We start from the raw sequence: 18,877 nt of genomic DNA on the forward strand, positions 1-18,877 counted from the left end.
ACCGGAAGGCTTCACATCCAAAGCTATGTTTAGTGATTCTGACAATCATTTGTATTCACACCTTTGACAATCATTTGTATTCACACCTCCGCTTATTTACAAAATTCACAGCTTCTAGAATGCCCTGACCCCTTCTGAAATAGCATCCCTCAGAAATACCATATGGTGCTTTGGTGAAATTAATGCTCATCTTGCTACCAACTGAATGGTAACTGATCATTAAAAGTATAAAGTATGTCCTGAGCCTGTTAAAAATTAAACAGCTACTGGCTTCATAAAAGCCTGGTATCTTAAAAAATCTTCAACCATTCACTAGCATTTACTACATAGGAAAGAATAAAAGAGCAACTGTGACTTGAAATATTAAAGCTTGTACATCTTTCTACAACCTGCAATGGAAACCCTAGGGTTGCTGTTGTAAGAAACATATCATCCCCACTTGGTCTGTCACCTCTTCCTACAGATGGCTCAGAAGAAATGGAAAGGTTTTTAACTACTAATAATTATTTTGGTTAATCATAGAAAAAATGTAGAATTATCTTTAAATCGAAGTTCTTCTACCTTCTCATCAGAAGCATATAAATTAAAGGAAAAGTGTAGCCCTTTTGGTCTGCTTTGTTCTCAGATAAAACAAGAATGCCTACCAATGAATCTCAATAGAAGGATGAGCATCAAATTATGTCTGGAGAGCTATGATGACTGTATTTTTAATGCAGGTGCCAGGATTCCATCCCAGAGAGGTGTGATGAGAATTTCTAGAAAGGATTCCACTGGGGAGACCTCAGTGGAAATACTGACATTTTATTCATTCCTTCAACAGATGTTTACTGTGTGCCAGGCACTGAGTTAGATGAAGAAGCCAGAATCTGGGGTTCACATCACCTCATCTCCATTATCATGGGCCAAGCCAGTATCGTCTCTTATGTGGACTATCATAAGACCTTTCTACATGATCTCTTGGCTTCTGTTCACTCCTGCCCTTCCCCCTATAGTCTATCCTCCACTCAGAAGCCAGAGAGCCTGTTGTTAAAACATGACAGAACATGCATCTCCTCTTGCTCTGCCCTGTAAGGGCTTCCCATTTCACCCAGAGAGAAATTCACCAGAATAAACCAGCCCCAGAAAACACAGACTCAGACAGTGAGCTCACTTCCTCCCACGCTACCCACTCCTTTCTCTGCTCTGGGCACATGGCCTTGTTCTGACTCCTCAAACATGCCAAGCACATCAATCCCCTGCTCGCCCCTGCAAGGTCTTCAAAATCCACATGACTCTCTGCTCCAGTGTCAATTTCTCCCTGAACCCACATAAAACCAATTCCCCTTCTACCACTATACCACCTACCCATCGTGGCAATTCTTCCCCCATCTCGGTTTATTTTTCTTTATAATATTTATCACTGACATATTCTTCTAGTTTGTTTATTGCTCCTTCTGTCCCCACTGTCCTCAACACTAGAATATAAGCTCTGTGAAAGCAGAGATTTTGCTTCGCTCTTTGAAGAACGTACCACCAACACCTAGAACAGCACCCAGCACACAAAAGGACTCAAACATTCATTGATTCCATTCAATGTACTGACTTTTCAGCTAAAACCAAAAAGAATCAAACATAGCCCTTGACTTTAAGGATCTCTCAATATATTTGAACAGCGGTCAACAAACTTTTTCTATAAAGGGTAAAATAGTAGACATTTTTGGCTTTGTGGGCCAAAGGGGCCCTGTTGCAACTACTCAATCTACCACTGTAGTGCAAAAGCAATCAATCAGACACAATACATAAAGGAATGAGTATGGCTGTGTTCCAACATAACCATATTTAGAAAAACAGGTCACAGGCCAGCATTAGCCTGCACATCTTATTTTGTTGAGCCATGTATTAGAAGATAGAGGCATATACAGATAACCAGAACATAAATGAAAATCATTCTCAGAGAGGTATGAATAAAATGCTGTGTGGGCAACAGCGGCAAGGATGGTGGAGCAAGACTTGGACAAGCACTTACAAGTTTCCAGTGCTAATGGGAAATGATATGCAATGGGCTTTCAATCTGACATCAGTGGAAATTATGTGACTCGAGTGCTTAGGGGCAACTCATGTAAGAACGATTTAATAGTAGCTGCTCAAAGCTAGATATTTTCTTTTATTGCCATAGCACCTGGCATAGTGTTTTATGCAAGTGTCTACACTGTAAATGGTTAATTGTATTAGGTGAAGACAAAATACTCAGATGTGATAAGTGAAGTTCAGCCAATTTTCTAAAACTTTTGCCTATATGCTACCAAAAAGGAAGGGGTTTTTTGTTTGATATCTATAGTGCATCCCACTTTTTCCACTTTTACCCAGATTTTACAATGGTATAGATATTTTTGTTAAATGACTCCACAGTATCTTATTTGTACTCATTCCATTCCTTCTTCTAAAAGAAACTTAGTATGGTTTATTTTCTAGCTTTCTTTAAAATATCTTTTTGGAGAAATTAAAATGCCGTTAATTCCTCTTTTTTTTTGCCATTCATTCTTTCACCAAATACTTAAGTTCATCTATGTACTTGGTCCTGAGACAAGTACTGGTAACACCTGGCCCCTGTCTCCATGATCTTATGGTTCATTCCGAGAGAGAAAATATGAACAAGGCCAGGTGTGGTGGCTCATGCCTGTAATCCCAGTACTTTGGGAGGCTGAAGTGAGATGATCACTTGATCCCAGGAGTTTGAGACCAGCCTGGGCAACACAGTGAGACCCTACCTCTACCAAAAAATAAAAATAAAAAAATTAGCCAGGAGTGGTGGCACATGCCTGTGGTCCCAGCTACTTGGGAGGCTGAGGCTTGAGCCTGGAAGGCTGAGGCTGCAATGAACCGTGATCATGCCAATGCACTACAGCCTGGGCAACAGAGTGAGCCCATATTGAGAAAAAAAAATGAACAAGGTGTAATGCAACATAAAAAAGATGCATGCCAAAGACAGGGAATAATCAACTCTACATAGGGGGAGAGGAGACAGGGAGAAGCTTCCTGAAGGAGGTAAAGTATGAAGTGGGTTTTAAAAGATGAGCAGGGATTCACCAAGCAGATAGTGGTACATGGGTGGGAATTTTATGCAAAATGTTATCTTTCTTCTGACACGCACACTCTCTCTCTCTCTCTCTATGTGTGTGTGTATATATATATATAAAATACACACACACACATACACACACACACACACACATATATATAGCTTATATTGTTATTTATATCATAAATAACAATATCAGGCCGGGCATGGTGGCTCACACCTGTAATCCCAGCACTTTGGGAGGCCAAGGTGGGTGAATCACTTGAGGTCAGGAGTTCGAGACTAGCCTGGCCAACATGGTGAAACCCCGTCTCTACTAAAAATACAAAAAATTAGCTGGGTGTGGTGGTGTGCACCTGTGATTCCAGCTACTCAGGAGGCTGAGGCAGGAGAATCACTTGAATCCAGGAGGCAGAGCTTGCAGTGAGCTGAAATCGTGCCACTGCACTCCAGCCTGGGCAACAGAGCAAGACTCTGTCTCAAAACAAAATAAAACAAACAAACAAACAAACAACAAAAAAAACCCCAATATCATAAAACAGCGGCTTTTGCCTTTTCTTAACTGCCATAATGTAATTTCCATGCCTAAAAAAAAAAAAAAAAAAGCTGCTTCATTTTTACTTCAATAAAAGGAAATCACACATGCATATTGTTGTCAGGAAATCCTATAGCTTAACATTTTTGTGAATGGGCAGATTGGTCCTCATTGAGAAGAGGATCTAGATAATCTTGAGAGTCCCTTGCAACAAACTGGGAATGGCAACAAATCACAGCTCACACCTCTGCCTGTCCATGGTTTAGACATCTAGAACAGAGCACAGAATAATGAATGAAAGGGGAGAGAGCTGGACAGGTGACGGGATAATCTAAGACATTCTGCAGTTCTGCTACTTATTAGCTGTCTGCGTATCCGTGGGTGAGTGTCCACAGATGTTCCCTACAGTCCCTCTAGCACTCACTCTAATCACTCCCCGAGGCAGGAGAGTCTTTAGTGACAGATTACAGTGAAGCCCCACATTGTGGGAGGCATTGGATACATCTTTTGAAGAAACTTTCTTATAGATTCAAGACTTATGAGGAAAGTACTTCTTTAAAACGGAAAATTAATAAATAGATGTTTTGATGGAAAATAATGATGTAAATGTTTTCACACCTCCCTCTTCTTCCTTTCCTTTCCTCTCTCATGATGTGTATCTTAGTCCATTTTGCATTGCTATAACAGAATACCTGAGGCTGGGCGATTTATAAACAAAAGAGGTTTATTTAGCTCGTGGCTCCACAGGCTGGGAAGTACAAGAAGCATGGTACTGGCATCTGCTCAAGAGAAGGAACTTTGCTTTATAACAACTCCACCCTCATGGGAACTAATCCACTCCTGTGAGAACCAATCTAGTCTCCATGAGAGCAAGAACTGACTACCTCAAGAAGGGCATCAAGCAATTTGTGAAGGATCCATCCCCATGACCCAGACATCTCCCACTAGGCCCCACCTCCCAATGCCACCACATTGGGGATTACATTTCAACATGAGTTTTGGTGGGGACAAACAAACCACATCACTGAATGCCACTGAAATTGTACTTTTCTAGTTTTCCTCTGTCTAACCACTGCTGACTTCTACCTCTTGCTAATCAAAGCCTAAGTGTTTTCTGATGGTCTATGGTTCCTTTGATAGGGCCATCCAGTTGTTTGTCTCATGTACTGCCTCTCTGAGAATGACTGCTAGGCTTGGTCGAGAACCCCTTTCTGGAACCCAGTTTAGCACTGACAGTTCTTTGCTTCATGTACTGCAATTGCCTCAGACTTGGAATGCACATCATGTGGGATTTATCCTCTTCCCTCATGAGCCTGTCTTTGTCTTCTCTACAGGGCTCCTGGTGTCTCCTCACTCACAGCGCTTCCACCCTCCTGATCACCAGAGAGCAGATACCACAGTTTCTACTCCTCCCTCTTTGGGGGAGGCACAATTATGGTCCCCAAAGATGTCCACAGCCTCCTCCTCAGAGCTTGTGAATATTTTAGGTTATAGAGCAAAGGGGACTGATTGTTGCCGATATAATTAAGATTGCTAAGCAGCTGATCTTGAGATGGGGAGAGTAACATGGATCATCTAGGTGGACCCAAAGGAATCACGAGGCTCTTTAAATGTGGAAGTGGCAGGAATAAGAGTCAGAATCAGAATTATGAGATATCACAAAGACTCGACCAGCCACGCCTGGCCTTGAAGATGGAGGAAGCGGCCACAAGCCAAGGAATACAGGCTAGAAGCTGGAAAAGGCAAGGAAATGAATTCTCCCCAAGGGCCCCCAAAAGGAATACAGCCCTAAAGATACCTTACTCTTAGCCCAGTGAGACCTGTGTCAGACTTCTGACTCTAGAAATGTAAGATAATGAATTTGCATTGTTTAACACCATCAGGTTTGTGCTAACTTGTTACAGCATCCATTAGAATAAGGAGATCGCCCATCATCAGCACATCATCCATAATTTTTATCCCAAATTTCCCTTAATGGAGGCATTGACATTTTTAATCAGAAGGTAAACCCACCTCTCAATGCCTTCCTACAAGTATTCTAGGTTATGTCTGCATACTCCACGAAATACAATTATTTTTCTAATTTGGAGTATATTAAAAAGAACATGCAATTCTATCAATTCTATCAATAATTTTACTTTCAGCCCCTCACTTTGTACAACTCTAAAGCCTTCACTACCAGGGAAATTAGTGAGTCATCAAACCAAGGAATAAATTTGTATGCCAACACTGGGTGGCCTGTGATTAATTGTTAATACCAGGTGGCTGTCAGCCACTGCCCAGATGATTCCCAGGGCACTTCCTCTAGTTCTTTTCCAAATATCCTCTGGACTATAGAGACTAAGTTTATTGTTAAATTTACCAAAACATAACTGAGATGACAAACACACTGTTAAAACTGCACGATGTTACAGCAAGCCACACGAAAATGGTTTCAGAACAGGAAGTTCCTATAAGTATTTCAAACAACAAAAAGCATTGAAAATGTACAAATGAATTATTTGAGAGTCCTAAATTTCAGAAACGAAATCAAGTCAATTTACTTGATTGTCCACTCCTCTTAACCCCTATTCACCTGGGTGATTAGATTTAGTTGACTATTGCTGTTTGGATTTTTGCTATGAGATTATCCTTATTATAGAACTATAGGTGAAATATTTTTTAAAGACTGCAGAATGATGTTTCTATCTTGGACCAGCAGAAATACAGACTTTCAGAGGACTCAAAACTACTGAAGTGTGAAACACTGGAAATCAACCTGAGTTTGGGAGGCAGATTGCAATGGGGACCCAACCCAGAAGGGACTTGCTCTCATCTTAAATAAGCATAATTTCTCAACTCAAAAACTTTCTAACACAAACTCAATAAAAACTGGCTGCTACATCCAAGATGAATTCATCATAGGGTATTTTGAATAACATAATACAAGCACTCAGCATCTGCATATTCAATTATGCAGTTTAGTATTTGACTCTGAGTGATAAAGACCACCGAATAAAGACACTACCCAAATGTTACTTTACTGATTAGTACTCTGGCCAATTTGAGAAGCAGGTGGGTTAGTAAAGGCACAGTAAAACAGGGCCATGAACTGATGGAAAAAGGGGAGAAGGGGATGCAGCTGGATTTAACTGCATTCTGAAAGACCGGAAATTGATAGCATAGTGTAGGCTGTTTCAGTACAAATGCAAAGTGGTTCTTAAAAACAACAGTATAAATAATACATCAAGTAAGAACAGGTGAAAAAAGGTGATCCAGTAACATTTTATAGGTAAAGAATGTTACTCTGAACTATCACTGCATTTAGCCTCCAAATATCAGCACACTCCAATTCATTTGCTCAACCAGTAACAGACAACTAAGAATTTCTGCCAAGCAAATTGTAGCGGACCAGAGGGACTGTTTGAAAAAAAAAAATGTGACAAGCAGATGAGCACTGAGATGCTAGCCTCAAGTTTTAAAATAATAAATACAATAGATATTTTGAATAACTTGACATTTCTTCTTTAAGAAGTGCTGAAATTATTGTTGTTATTATTATTTTTTTACCTCATACCTGAAGTGAGAACCAGGGAAGACTTTTAATTTCACCAAACACCCACCTGGTGGAATTCATGCAAATCAAATTAGACTGTTAACCAAATCTTTTCTGTACTTTCACATCTGCCTATAACATGCTTATTCTTAGTAATTGGATCTCTAGGACATTCTTTAAAATAATCACATACTCGCCTGACCATGCAACCTGATTAATAATGAATGAACATTCCTGAAAAGAATCACTTCGAAGCATGGCAGATGTCTGTGGGGATATGAAGGCTTTAATGATCAAAATTAAGGGGAAATGGAAGCTGGGTCACACTGTCTGGTTATTTTAATTGAAACCTAGTCTTCCAAATTTACTTAACAGAATACTTAAACACTCCTTCTCGAGGTTCATTTATACAAGCAGACAAGCACAAAGACAAATGGCAATGCAAAAGAACAACCCAGATTCCTGGAGGAACAACCACCCTGTCCTGTTCTGTCCTAATAGTGCAGAAAGCCCCTCAACAGTTTCAGAAATCCAATTTGTTCAATTGAAAGACTGATAAACAGGTTAAAAACAGGAACTAGTACATTGGTCCTTAATAGTTCTTTGAGCACCTCTCTAGATTCTGACAAACAGATCACCTTGAATACCCACCAATGGACTGCACACTAGTTCTTTTTGAAGAAACATCGCCGTAGGCAGAGGATGGGGACCCACGAAATGATAGACAGGCCACCGAGACCAGACGGTGGGTGGCAGGCAGTGCTGGAGCGGTCCTGTGTGTCTGTGAGTGCGTCAACAGTGAAACACAACAGGAAAATCGGTCCAACAATTCCAGGAAGGCCAGCTCCACCTCATCCACTCCGCCAGGGTTGCCCGAGTTGAAGAATCAACTGCCTTTTCCACGGCCCCCGCCACAACTTCCCTATCCTCTGGCCTACTCAATGTTCAACTGAACCCAAATGGAAAGGTAGCTCAGGTCAGCTCAACACCCACTGCCTGGTCCAAAAAAAAGATGACTTGGCAACGGAATCTGTACTCTCATTCCTTACAGGGACCAGCAGCAGCTTGGCCAAATGAGACAGTATCCTGTGGCAGAAGGCTGAATGCTAGCTTTCCATGCCACCAACAGGAGCCGTCCTGCCCAGCTCCTGGGGCTGGGAACAGGCACTAGACTCATTTGCCTTTGGGGCCTTTCAGTATCCTACTGAGCACATGATCACATTATATTCTGGATGCTGGCTTGCTCATTTAAAAAAAGAAATACACATTATTTTGTGCCTTTACCTTCTGAATTAATGTATAATATCTGGAAGAAGTTTTCTTCAAAGTTACATCAGGAAGAACAATCTCCAGTACAGACACAAAGAACAGTCGTTTATTTCTTCCAAAAATAGTGACCTAAATAGCAATCTATCATCCTGATAAACAATTTAAAATATATGTATAAAATATACATATATATATATACACACACACAGGTTTCACATACACAGTATGCATACATTATGTACAAACATATATAAAAACATCATGTGTGTATATATATATTTAATATTACATACATGGTATATATATAACAGCAAATCTGTGATGGGTGTCCAAAATTTCAGTCTCCAGAATGGCAAAGAAAGGGTGAACTGAGAATGGAAAGTAATCTTTTAAAATTTGATTGACTAAAGGAGGAAGGGGAAGTAGTCTTCCTAAAAGCAAAAAAAAAAAAAAAAAAAGTCCTGCGCTGCAGTTCTTTGAAGGATATTGCTTATCACTATGCAAGACAAGAAACTGCAAGTAAAGTAAATCATCAGGAAAGTGTTTAAAAAAAGAATCTTGCACAATTCAATTCATAATCCAGACATTTGGACTCCACCAAAGGTGTTTAAGGAACATTCATGATAAAGGGGAAGCAGAGGCAAGAACTGCTTCCTCGGGCTGCCCAGTCTGCACGTCTCAACGTCTACTTTATTACCATTGCAACACTTCACAGTAAATCAAAGCATGCTTCACATGTTAGGACATAAAAATGCAAACATAGATTTTTTTGGCTTATGTCTCTCCAAATTATAACTTCATTTGTCTTTTAACAATGAATAAAAGGATTACTCAATTTCACATATAGATGACTTCCTTAAGAAGTTCTCATTGTCCTCAGAAGAGACACACATAGATCATCAAGTAGAATTCTAAAGAACTTTTCATCAAGACATGGCTTTTGTTAAAACAACACTTAAATTGTCAAAATTCTACAGATCTAACTTTTCCCTATTTTGGCACTGTAGTGGAAAATTAGCCTGAACATCTGAAGTTGAAACATCAGGAAAGAAATATTTACTCCACCCCTCAAGAGAAAATGATAAACAACAAAAAAAATTATAATCTTCTAAAGGGCATAATCTGACAACTTGCAGATGAATTTTCCCACTATCTGAATGTCTCAGACATTTCATGTCTTTTACAGTTTAAGAAATAAAGCATTTAGTTTTAAAGGCACACAGAACCTATTTTACATTATATTGAAAATGACCGACGTTTTCCAGGTCTATGAAAGAATTTGGTTCTGAAGGCAATGATAGCAGACTGGACAGAGAGGAAGAGGGTGAGAGATGGCCACACCTAGTCTCCTGGCACAAGTCTAAATCAACCCTCCTGGTGAACGGACCAACAGCGTGGTGGTAGCAGAAACGGAAGTCACTAATTTCTGTGAAACCAGCCACAGATGAAAAGCATTTAACACTGCCGTCCCTGAATGCTTTCTCAAATGTATTTATAGTTTGATAGGCATTTCTATATATATATTCATATAACTATGTCTGTATAAAGTCCTATATATGTCCATAATGGAATTAGTTTTTGTAGTTATATATAATGTGTACGTATACACAAGTACACATATACATATACAAAAGCACCTTTTCAGAATTATTTGAGACTGGTTAGAATTCACTCTTCACAAACCCCTCAGTTATAGCATCCCTTCTGCATTACAGAAACATTCTTTCCTCAGTGCAAAAACAGAAACCTGTAGATAATGTTTATTTAAAAACAACAACTGCCTGCTCATATCTGCAAAACGTCACCTGGAAATGAGCAAAATGACACAAGTGATCTATTCTCTGAAAGACCAGTCAAGTGGGATTTTTGCAGCAAGTATAATAGATTGTGCCCTGGAGAAAAGCTTGCCACTTGGGGAAACTTTTTCTTACTTTATTTATATAATACTCTCCTAGAAGGCAGAGAAAGTACACACCCTCCCCTTCCCAATTATTACCAACCAGGAGCAAAATAGTTATTGATGATGGCCAATGCGACATTTCACAATTGTTCTCTGAACACTGGAAAGCTTAAGTTCAAAGACAAGAACAAATACTAGTCTCGTGACTCATGGAGGTAATGACGATCTTATAGAGTAACTGATTCCCATTGTGTGAGCAGACTGGAAATTCTCTCAAATATGATGGCTCCTTTTCTCAAAGAAAATCGCTTTTTCCCTCAACTTCAAAGTCAGCCACACACAAAAACCTTTTGCTCACAATACCCTGAAGCTACCTCGTGATCTTAAAAAGTAAGGAAAACGAACCCTTATTCACAACTCCTGGTTAACTATTACGAATAACATGCTTTAAACATTTCCCCTGATCACTGAAGCTCTGCAGTCAGGGGAAGAAGTCTTTTTTTTTTTTTTAAAGGCAACAGAAAGAGGAGTGACTCTTTTGTTCTGAATGTTATTGTAAAGCACCACATGAAAGAAGAGGAATGATGGGAACATGGCAATGAAAAGGACAACAGCGCTGACAAATGAAAACAGGATATTAAGAACAGTGTCGGGACTGTGTGTCTGTACAGAACAAAGCCAGGAGCCTTCTCGGAGAAATTCAAGCAAAAATACTCTTAACACATTTACATGCTAATGGATGAACTGTAGTTTCTCCAGGTGGCACAGATCTTTAAGTCTGGGACAATAAAATTAGGTTATCATTAAAACACATACACACACACACACACACTGTAAAGTGTCATAAAATTAAAACTGCTTTCAAATCACATTCAATCACACCACCCCCCCTCTTCAACCAGTGATCTGCTTCTGGAAATTTCTAGATCTATGTTTTTCTCTTTGCAAACTAAGATACTGGTTCTGTCAAATAACTGAGCTAACTTAGTATATAGCCCCAAGGAAAGTGAATTTTTTACAAAAAGAAAAACAATTTTCTCTCCATTCACAGCACACTCTAACTTACACTTTAAATATAACTTTTCAATAGAGCTTTGAAGAACTCCCAGGAAAACTATGCAACGTGTACTGCGTTGAGAAACAATTACGGCAACTAAGTGGCTAACATTAATATAGTATACCAGTTTTGCCAAGTCATGGTGGTAATATCTTGAACTTTTCTTCTGACGCAAATTCCACAAAAGCTGCTAGTATGATGGTACATTTAATAAAACATTATCATAGCTTATTGGACTTATCACATAAGAATTATTATTGTAGTCTCTAAAGAGGTTCAAAAAAGTAAAAAATATGTCTGATTTTGCGTTCCATTAAAAATTTCAGTCTTTTTTTTTTCTCTTTTCTATGTTCTGCCACTATTCTCCTTTTCCCCCCTTCCTGATCAGTCCTTTCTATTGTCAGATGAGTGATGAGCTGATGTGCTTTCTTCTTTACTAAAGCATTTCATCCAGCTTTCCCTCTGGCATGCTTTCAGAAAACTTTGGGCTAAGCCCTGAGCTCAGTGTGCCCAAGTGTTCTTGGTCTAGTTTTGGGCTGACACTGTCGATGTGGTGTCCCGTAAAAAAAAAAAAAAAAAAAAAAAAAACATGTAGAGGTCGGGCTCAGTGGCTCATGCCTGTAATCCCAGCACATTGGGAGGCCGAGGCAGGCGGATCGCCTGAGGTCAGGAGTTCGAGACCAGCCTGGCCAACGTAGTGAAACCTCATCTCTAGTGAAAATACAAAAATTAGCTGGTCATGGTGGGGGGTGCCCGTAATCCCAGCTACTCGGGAGGCTGAGGCAAGAGAATCACTTGAACCTGGGAGGCAGAGGTTGCAGTGAGCCGAGATTGCGCCACTGCACTCCAGCCTGGGTGATAGAGTAAAAAAACTCAGTCATACAAAACAAAACAAAAAACAAACAAACAAACAAACAAAAATATGTAGTACCTTGAAGCCAGATAACCTGAGTTCAAATCCTGGCTCTGCCATTTCCTTGCAAAGGCAGATCGGAGCCAGGTACTGTACATATCTTATACTCACAGATGCTCTTCCTATCTTCTACACAGTTTCCTTATCTGAGAGCAATCTTAAGGGTCCTTTGAGGATTAGTGAGGTGAACCTTTTAAAATGCCTGACAAAATTCTCACTCTTCTGGAAGGACAGGGTGGTAGGGGATGGGGGGTTGGGGTCCTTCTTCCCTTCTTGTCCTGAAACGCCTCTTCCCACTCTTCTTTGAATAAATTCATTATCTGTGTTTTTTACCGGAAACCTCTTCATACCATTTTTGCAAGCAAGAAGGATATAAATCCATTTATTCAATAACATTCACGGAGCATCTTATGTGAACAAACAGTGTGTGAATGTGAAATGAACTAGCATTTTTATTCTTAATACTAATGACTTATCTTCACATTGGCAATTTCATCTATTTCCTACACTATGACATACCTCTGTTCATTACCACTGATCTCCCACCATGAACTTGGGGCTTCACTTCTGCTTCCCACTGAAGGTCACCCTGTCCCATATGCATTCTTTGTCAGAATTTTTTATTTTGCAGGAAATAAGGGACCCTGGCATGGATGGAGCATGTGAAACTATCAAGAACAGTGAAATGTTTCAGATTTTTGCTATTTGCCAGTTTCTTTTCATGAATGCTGGCAGAAGACACCTGAATCAAAGAAAAAGGCTTATGTGTTTCATGTTCTGTTGGTTCCCCTTGTCCTCAAGGTCCTATGGAGCATCCTAGGTCCATGTTTGCACACTCGGGAGATTTGCATCATACCTAAGCAACCCCAAGCTTAGGGAATCTGAATCTTTTATAATGGACTGCAAGTTAGCCTGCCCAACTTTTGCCTTGGAGGAAGACGTTGTCTTTAATATAATGAACAACAAACAAAACTGCCTTCTCCTCTGGCGCGAGATACTACCTCTATCTCCCAAGACTGTTTGCTATACAAACATCCTGGGAAATAGTCTGGAATAAAAGCATTCAGTGCTCCAGCTCACAAGAGGTACAAAAAGGTGATAGATCCATGGAAAATTATTTCCTAATAGACACAACTCCTATCTCCTCCTGGGGATATGGCCAATAGTTGTTACTAGAAATCAGATCATCACTGGACTTTCTAGCAGTTACCACAGAGGCAGAATTTCATTTGGCATTGAATGACCCTTGCATCATAGAAGACTAGAGGTAAAAGGAGCCTGCAAGAAAGTGATGAGAACTTCCTTACCAACAGCTCCAAGTTCCTTATCCAACCACCCTCTGACATCAGCTGTTGTACTAGGAAAATTGGCAGAAAGCAGGTAAGCCTCACCCATAGATTTTGCTCAAATAAACAGAGCCCTTAATGTCCTTCATAGTCCCAAAACAGCTTGGGTCTGGTCTGCAACTTCAGCTCTTCACTCTGAACCTAAGCTAATTTAAAGAGTCTGATGCTTGTTTCAGCAGCACATAGACTAAAATTGGAACGATACAAAGAAGATTAGCATGGCCCCAACGCAAGGATGACAAATTCATGAAGCATTCTATAATTTTTTATTATTAAAAGAAATTAATAAAATAAAAGAGTTTGGAAGAGTAAGCTAATTTTGTTACTTTTATGACATTGGAAATCCTATATGTATATCCATTTGGCTTTCTTTAAGCATTAAAAAAAATTAGAACTACTTCTTTTGGAGTAAAACCAGAAGAGTCATTTCTTTCATTACTCTTTCCTTCCACTGGTATTTTTTGAGGTCATTCTGTGTGCCAGGAGCTGCTCTAGGCAGCAGCAAATTGGCGGTAAATATGAGCGCAAAGGCCTGCCCTTGGAGAGCTTACATTTTAATAAAGGAAATTAAAAAAAAAGGTTTTTAAAAACACAAATATTTCAAAGACTCATACATAAAATGAAAGAAATAAAAAGGATGACATGATAGAAGGTAGATGGGTGGTGCAAATCTATGTTAGCTAAGGTGATATTACTACTCATATTCGTGCTGGCTTTCTTGACATTTTGGCTTTTTCCCTGCCAATAAACAAGCAAAGAGTATCTGAATTTCAGTATAAAACTTGCCGGTGTTTGGTCAGAGAGTTGTGATCTAATTTTTCAAGTTGTTAAATGTTTAGTTTCAGATTGCCTCAAGAATAGAGTTCTTTTTCAAGGGCATAAAAATCCAACTTCTACTATTTCTTACAGGAAAATGCAATGTGATGAATTATTGTAAAGTAGCGACATCTTTATTTATTTTAGCAATAAAATTTTGAAAGAGAAAAGCCATGAAAACTTAGTGAGCCAAAAAAGCAGGAACCATGATGTTTTAGTCCATTTTGTGCTGCTATAACAGAATTCTTGAGACTAAGTAATTTATAAAGAACAGCGATTTAGGCTGGGCACGGTGGCTCACGCCTGTAATCCCTGAACTTTGGGAGGCTGAGGCAGGTGGATCACGACATTAGGAGTTCAAGACCAGCCTCGCCAAGATGGTGAAACCCCGTCTCTACTAAAAATACAAAAATTAGCTGGGCATGGTGGCAGACGCCTGTAATCCCAGCTACTGGGGAGGCTGAGGCAGGAGAATTGCTTGAACCCGGATGGCAGAGATTGCAGTGAGCAGAAATTGTGCCACTGCACTCCAGCCTGGGTGACAGACTGAGACTCCACCTAAAAAAAAAAAAAAAAAGAACAGAGAGCAGGTTAGGGCCTGGTCTCTTTGTTTCCAAGATGGCACCTTGAAGGCTGTGTCCTCTGGAAGGGAGGAATGCTATGTCCTCACATGGCAAAAGAGCAGGAGAGGAAGAACCCACTTCCACAAACCCTTTTAATAGCAGCATTAATCCATTCATAAGGGCTTTATCATTAAGCCCCACATCCCAGTACTGCTGCATTGGGGATTAAGTTTCCAACAAATGAATTTTGGGAGACACATTCAAACCATAGCATATGGTATTCAGAATTACCTGAATATCTTAAGTGTTTGATTCTAGGATGTTAACTCAAAGTTGAAAATAACCATGGATGTACAGTTAAGGTTATAGGGATGGACAGGAAGGAAATGAATAGAGACATTGGAAGAGGCATTGGTTTTGTCAGTACTTACTCACCAGCTTTTGCACCACTAGAAGAGGAAATTTCAGGAAGGAAAGGAAGAAAATGAGGGAAGAGTGCTGGGGGAAATAAACACATGTGACTACAGCTTTATGACCAGTGAGCACCAAAGATGAGTTAAGACTAGATCCCATTGGCTGACAGCCAATGTTTTTTGACATGTCATAATGTCATTTGACAATGACAATAGTATCAAAAAGCATCTCAAAATAAATACATTCACTGGCTAGGTAAAATTGCAACAGCAGCTGGATCATGATTTTTAGAGCCCATCACTTTAAGAAAGGGTTAGAAGGAAAATAATTGCAGAGGCAATTGTGTAGCAGGACGAGCCACAGACAAAACTCCTCAGACACCGAGTTAAAGAAGGAAGGGGTTTATTCGGCTGGGGGCATCGGCAAGACTCCTGTCTCAAGAGCCGAGCTCTGTGAATGGGCAATTCCCGTCCCTTTTAAGGGCTCATAACTCTAAGGGGGGTCCGCTTGAGAGGGTTGTGATCGATTGAGCAAGCAGGGGGTACATGACAGGGGCTGTATGAATCAGTGGTTAGAGTGAAACAAAACAGACTGGGAAGTTTTACAATGTCTTCCTATAATCTATAGATAACATCAATTGCTAGGTCAGGGGTGGAATTTTTACTACCAGGCTTAGGTCAGGCAGGCCCAGGCCTGGTTTCAGGTCTGGTTCCTTGGTTTCGGGTCTGGTTCCTAGGCACTGGGCTACCTGCCTTTAGTTTTGCTTCTCTTTCCTTTTCTGAGTATAAACAATATAAAACAATATGAGAGGGTCTGTCTCTCTTCTCTCATTTCCCCCCTTTGAGACTCTCACTTTTTATTAGTGGGAGTTCTCACTCTTATTTTTGCTACTTATGTCTTCCTGTGCAATAGATTGATAATGATTCATATAGTACACTTGTGCTGATACATAACATGAAGTGACACTGAGAGACTGGGCTATATGCTCGGCTAATTGCAAAAACAAATTTCCTGTTTTTCCTGGAATTTCTGGTACTGGCCCATTCAGTTCACCATAGAAGGTTTGAAATACTGGCTCAGGCCGGGCGCGGTGGCTCAAGCCTGTAATCCTAGCACTTTGGGAGGCCGAGGTGGGCGGATCACGAGGTCAGGAGTTCAAGACCATTCTGGCCAACATAGTGAAACCCTGTCTCTACTAAAAATACAAAAAAATTAGCAGGGCGTGGTGGCGGGCGCCTGTAGTCCCAGCTACTCGGGAGGCTGAGGCAGGAGAATGGTGTGAACCCGGGAGGCGGAGCTTGCAGTGAGCCGAGATGGTGCCACTGCACTCCAGCCTGGGGGACAGAGCCAGATTCTGACTCAAAGAAAAAAAAAAGAAAAAAAAGAAATACTGGCTCAGGAGACCATTTATAAACTTTTCCTCAAACCACGATATTTATTTGAAGATCCAGTCCAGCTCCATCAATTTTTAGGGTTACATGTTCCTCTTTTTTCTAGCGAGGATTAAGGGGGTTGGTTATTACTAGTTCCAAGGGGTTACACTGACCACTGGTACAGGAACAGCCACTTTTCCCTTGCTGAAAAGTAAATGGACATGAGAGTCGAAAGATCTATAAGGGGCTTCTCTCGCTTTACAATGTCTTATTTTTTATCCTGCTGGTTGATGAAATGCCAGGGTGAAAGGGATAGCCAATTGGACTAAAGTATAAGTGCCACTCCAGTTATTCGGCAGAGTGCCCAGTAAAGGTCCACCACGATACCACCACACATCTGCTTGAGGATGAACAAGGGCTGACTGATTGATAAGCTCTTGAAAATTCTTAATTCTTGAAAATTCTTAAAAATCCTGCTGACAGGATTTTTTCATTTTTTTTTTTATCCAAGTAGCCTAAATGACACAAAACCAGTATGCACATTTATTTTTACACAGTCTTAATTTATGATAAATGTACTTATTTTCTGCCATATAGCCTCTTTCTTAAGAGAACCACATCCTATTTTTAAGTTATTATTATTAATGACAGCACGGGCATCGAATTTCAAGGTGACTTGTTTGGGCACTTCTTTTTTTGTTTTGTTTTGTTTTGGCTAACACTTTACTCGTATCATTTATGAGCCTCCACCAGTCTTCAGTCCTTAATCTTATTTTTAAAACTGTGGTCATGGGAGGCTCAGATGGGTCATAACACACATCAGGTTGGTCATTTCCTGGGCTACATACCTTGTATAGAGTAACATTATACAAACAAGTTTTTTTTAGAGTTCCAGTACACTTATAATAACTGTAAAATAATAGGACTGTAGCAACCTTTTGTCCTACTTCAGTGACTTGATGTATACACTGGGAACAGCCCTCAGTGTGAGGAAGGTCAGTTGAAGTCCTTACTGTACAAGTCCAAATTTTAAGGAAAATGAGTTCCGCGATGAGTTTCCTCATGTTTCAGCCATGCGTGGACCAGTTAGCTGCTGGGTGTGACTGAAGCCAGGGCTTGTCGTCTTCTTCAGAGTCACTTTGTAAGGGCTGGCGAAGCTGCTCCTATCCACGTACAGCTCTCAGTCTACTGATGTTTAAGGATGGTCTTGGAGGTTGGGCCCACTAGAATAAACTGAGTCTAATACCTCTACACAGTTATGTTTAACTGGGCTCTCTGATACCAGGAGTAAGGTGGCTGGGTTTAGGGTGTTGCAAACTTCAATTGTTATGCGGGGATTTTCACAGAGCAAGCTTTGGTATCTAGTTAGTCTAGCATTCATTAGCTAATGATGTCCTTTGGTATTTATTAAAGTCACCACAGCATGGGGGGACTTTATGTTTAGGTTTTGCCTAAGAGTTAGCTTATCTGCTTTTTGTGCTAACAGGGCTGTTGCTGCTAGGGCCCTTAGACATGGGGGCCAGCCTTTGGAAACCCCGTCTAGTTGTTTTGAGAGATAAGCCACTGGCCTTGGCCAGGGCCTTACAGTCTAGGTTAAAACTCTAACTGCCATTGTTTTCTTTTTCTGACACATAGGGTGTAAAGGGTTTTGTTAGGTCAGGTAGCCCCAGGGCTGGGGCCGACATGAGTTTTTCTTTTAACTCATGAAAAGCTTGCTGCTGTTGGTTGCAACAGACGTAGTTTACTAATCTACATTTTTATTAACTGTCATCTACCAAAATATTGACTTAAATCCTGTAACTATTTGATTTCAAGCTTTACATTGATCTGGTATTCCTCATGGGACTCCAGTTGCGTCTAAATGGACATGAGAGTCGAAAGATCTATAAGGGGCTTCTCTCGCTTTACAATGTCTTATTTTTTATCCTGCTGGTTGATGAAATGCCAGGGTGAAAGGGATAGCCAATTGGACTAAAGTATAAGTGCCACTCCAGTTATTCGGCAGAGTGCCCAGTAAAGGTCCACCACGATACCACCACACATCTGCTTGAGGATGAACAAGGGCTGACTGATTGATAAGCTCTTGAAAATTCTTAAG

The 18,877-nt window shown here is 40.3% G+C and overlaps 1 protein-coding gene and 1 non-coding gene across 8 annotated transcripts in view; one reads left to right on the forward strand and one right to left on the reverse strand.

The window, feature by feature from the left end:
• Positions 1–18,877, reverse strand: part of MID1 (midline 1) — a 253,521-nt gene that overhangs the window by 139,386 nt on the left and 95,258 nt on the right. Inside the window, exon 1 of one of the 7 annotated variants that reach the window (XM_032756557.2) lies at positions 7,780–7,913. The exons of the other annotated variants lie outside the window; for them this stretch is intronic. The gene's annotated coding sequence lies outside the window, so the exon portion shown is untranslated. Of the gene's footprint in view, positions 1–7,779; positions 7,914–18,877 lie in introns of those variants that run through there. 7 annotated transcript variants of the gene reach the window in all.
• LOC116812303 (U6 spliceosomal RNA) lies at positions 13,777–13,879 on the forward strand. Its single transcript, XR_004370616.1, has one exon. It is a non-coding gene; the product is annotated as a U6 spliceosomal RNA (small nuclear RNA).

The sequence above is a fragment of the Hylobates moloch genome, unplaced genomic scaffold (genome assembly GCF_009828535.3).
Source record: "Hylobates moloch isolate HMO894 unplaced genomic scaffold, HMol_V3 SCAFFOLD_7, whole genome shotgun sequence".
NCBI lineage: Eukaryota > Metazoa > Chordata > Mammalia > Primates > Hylobatidae > Hylobates > Hylobates moloch.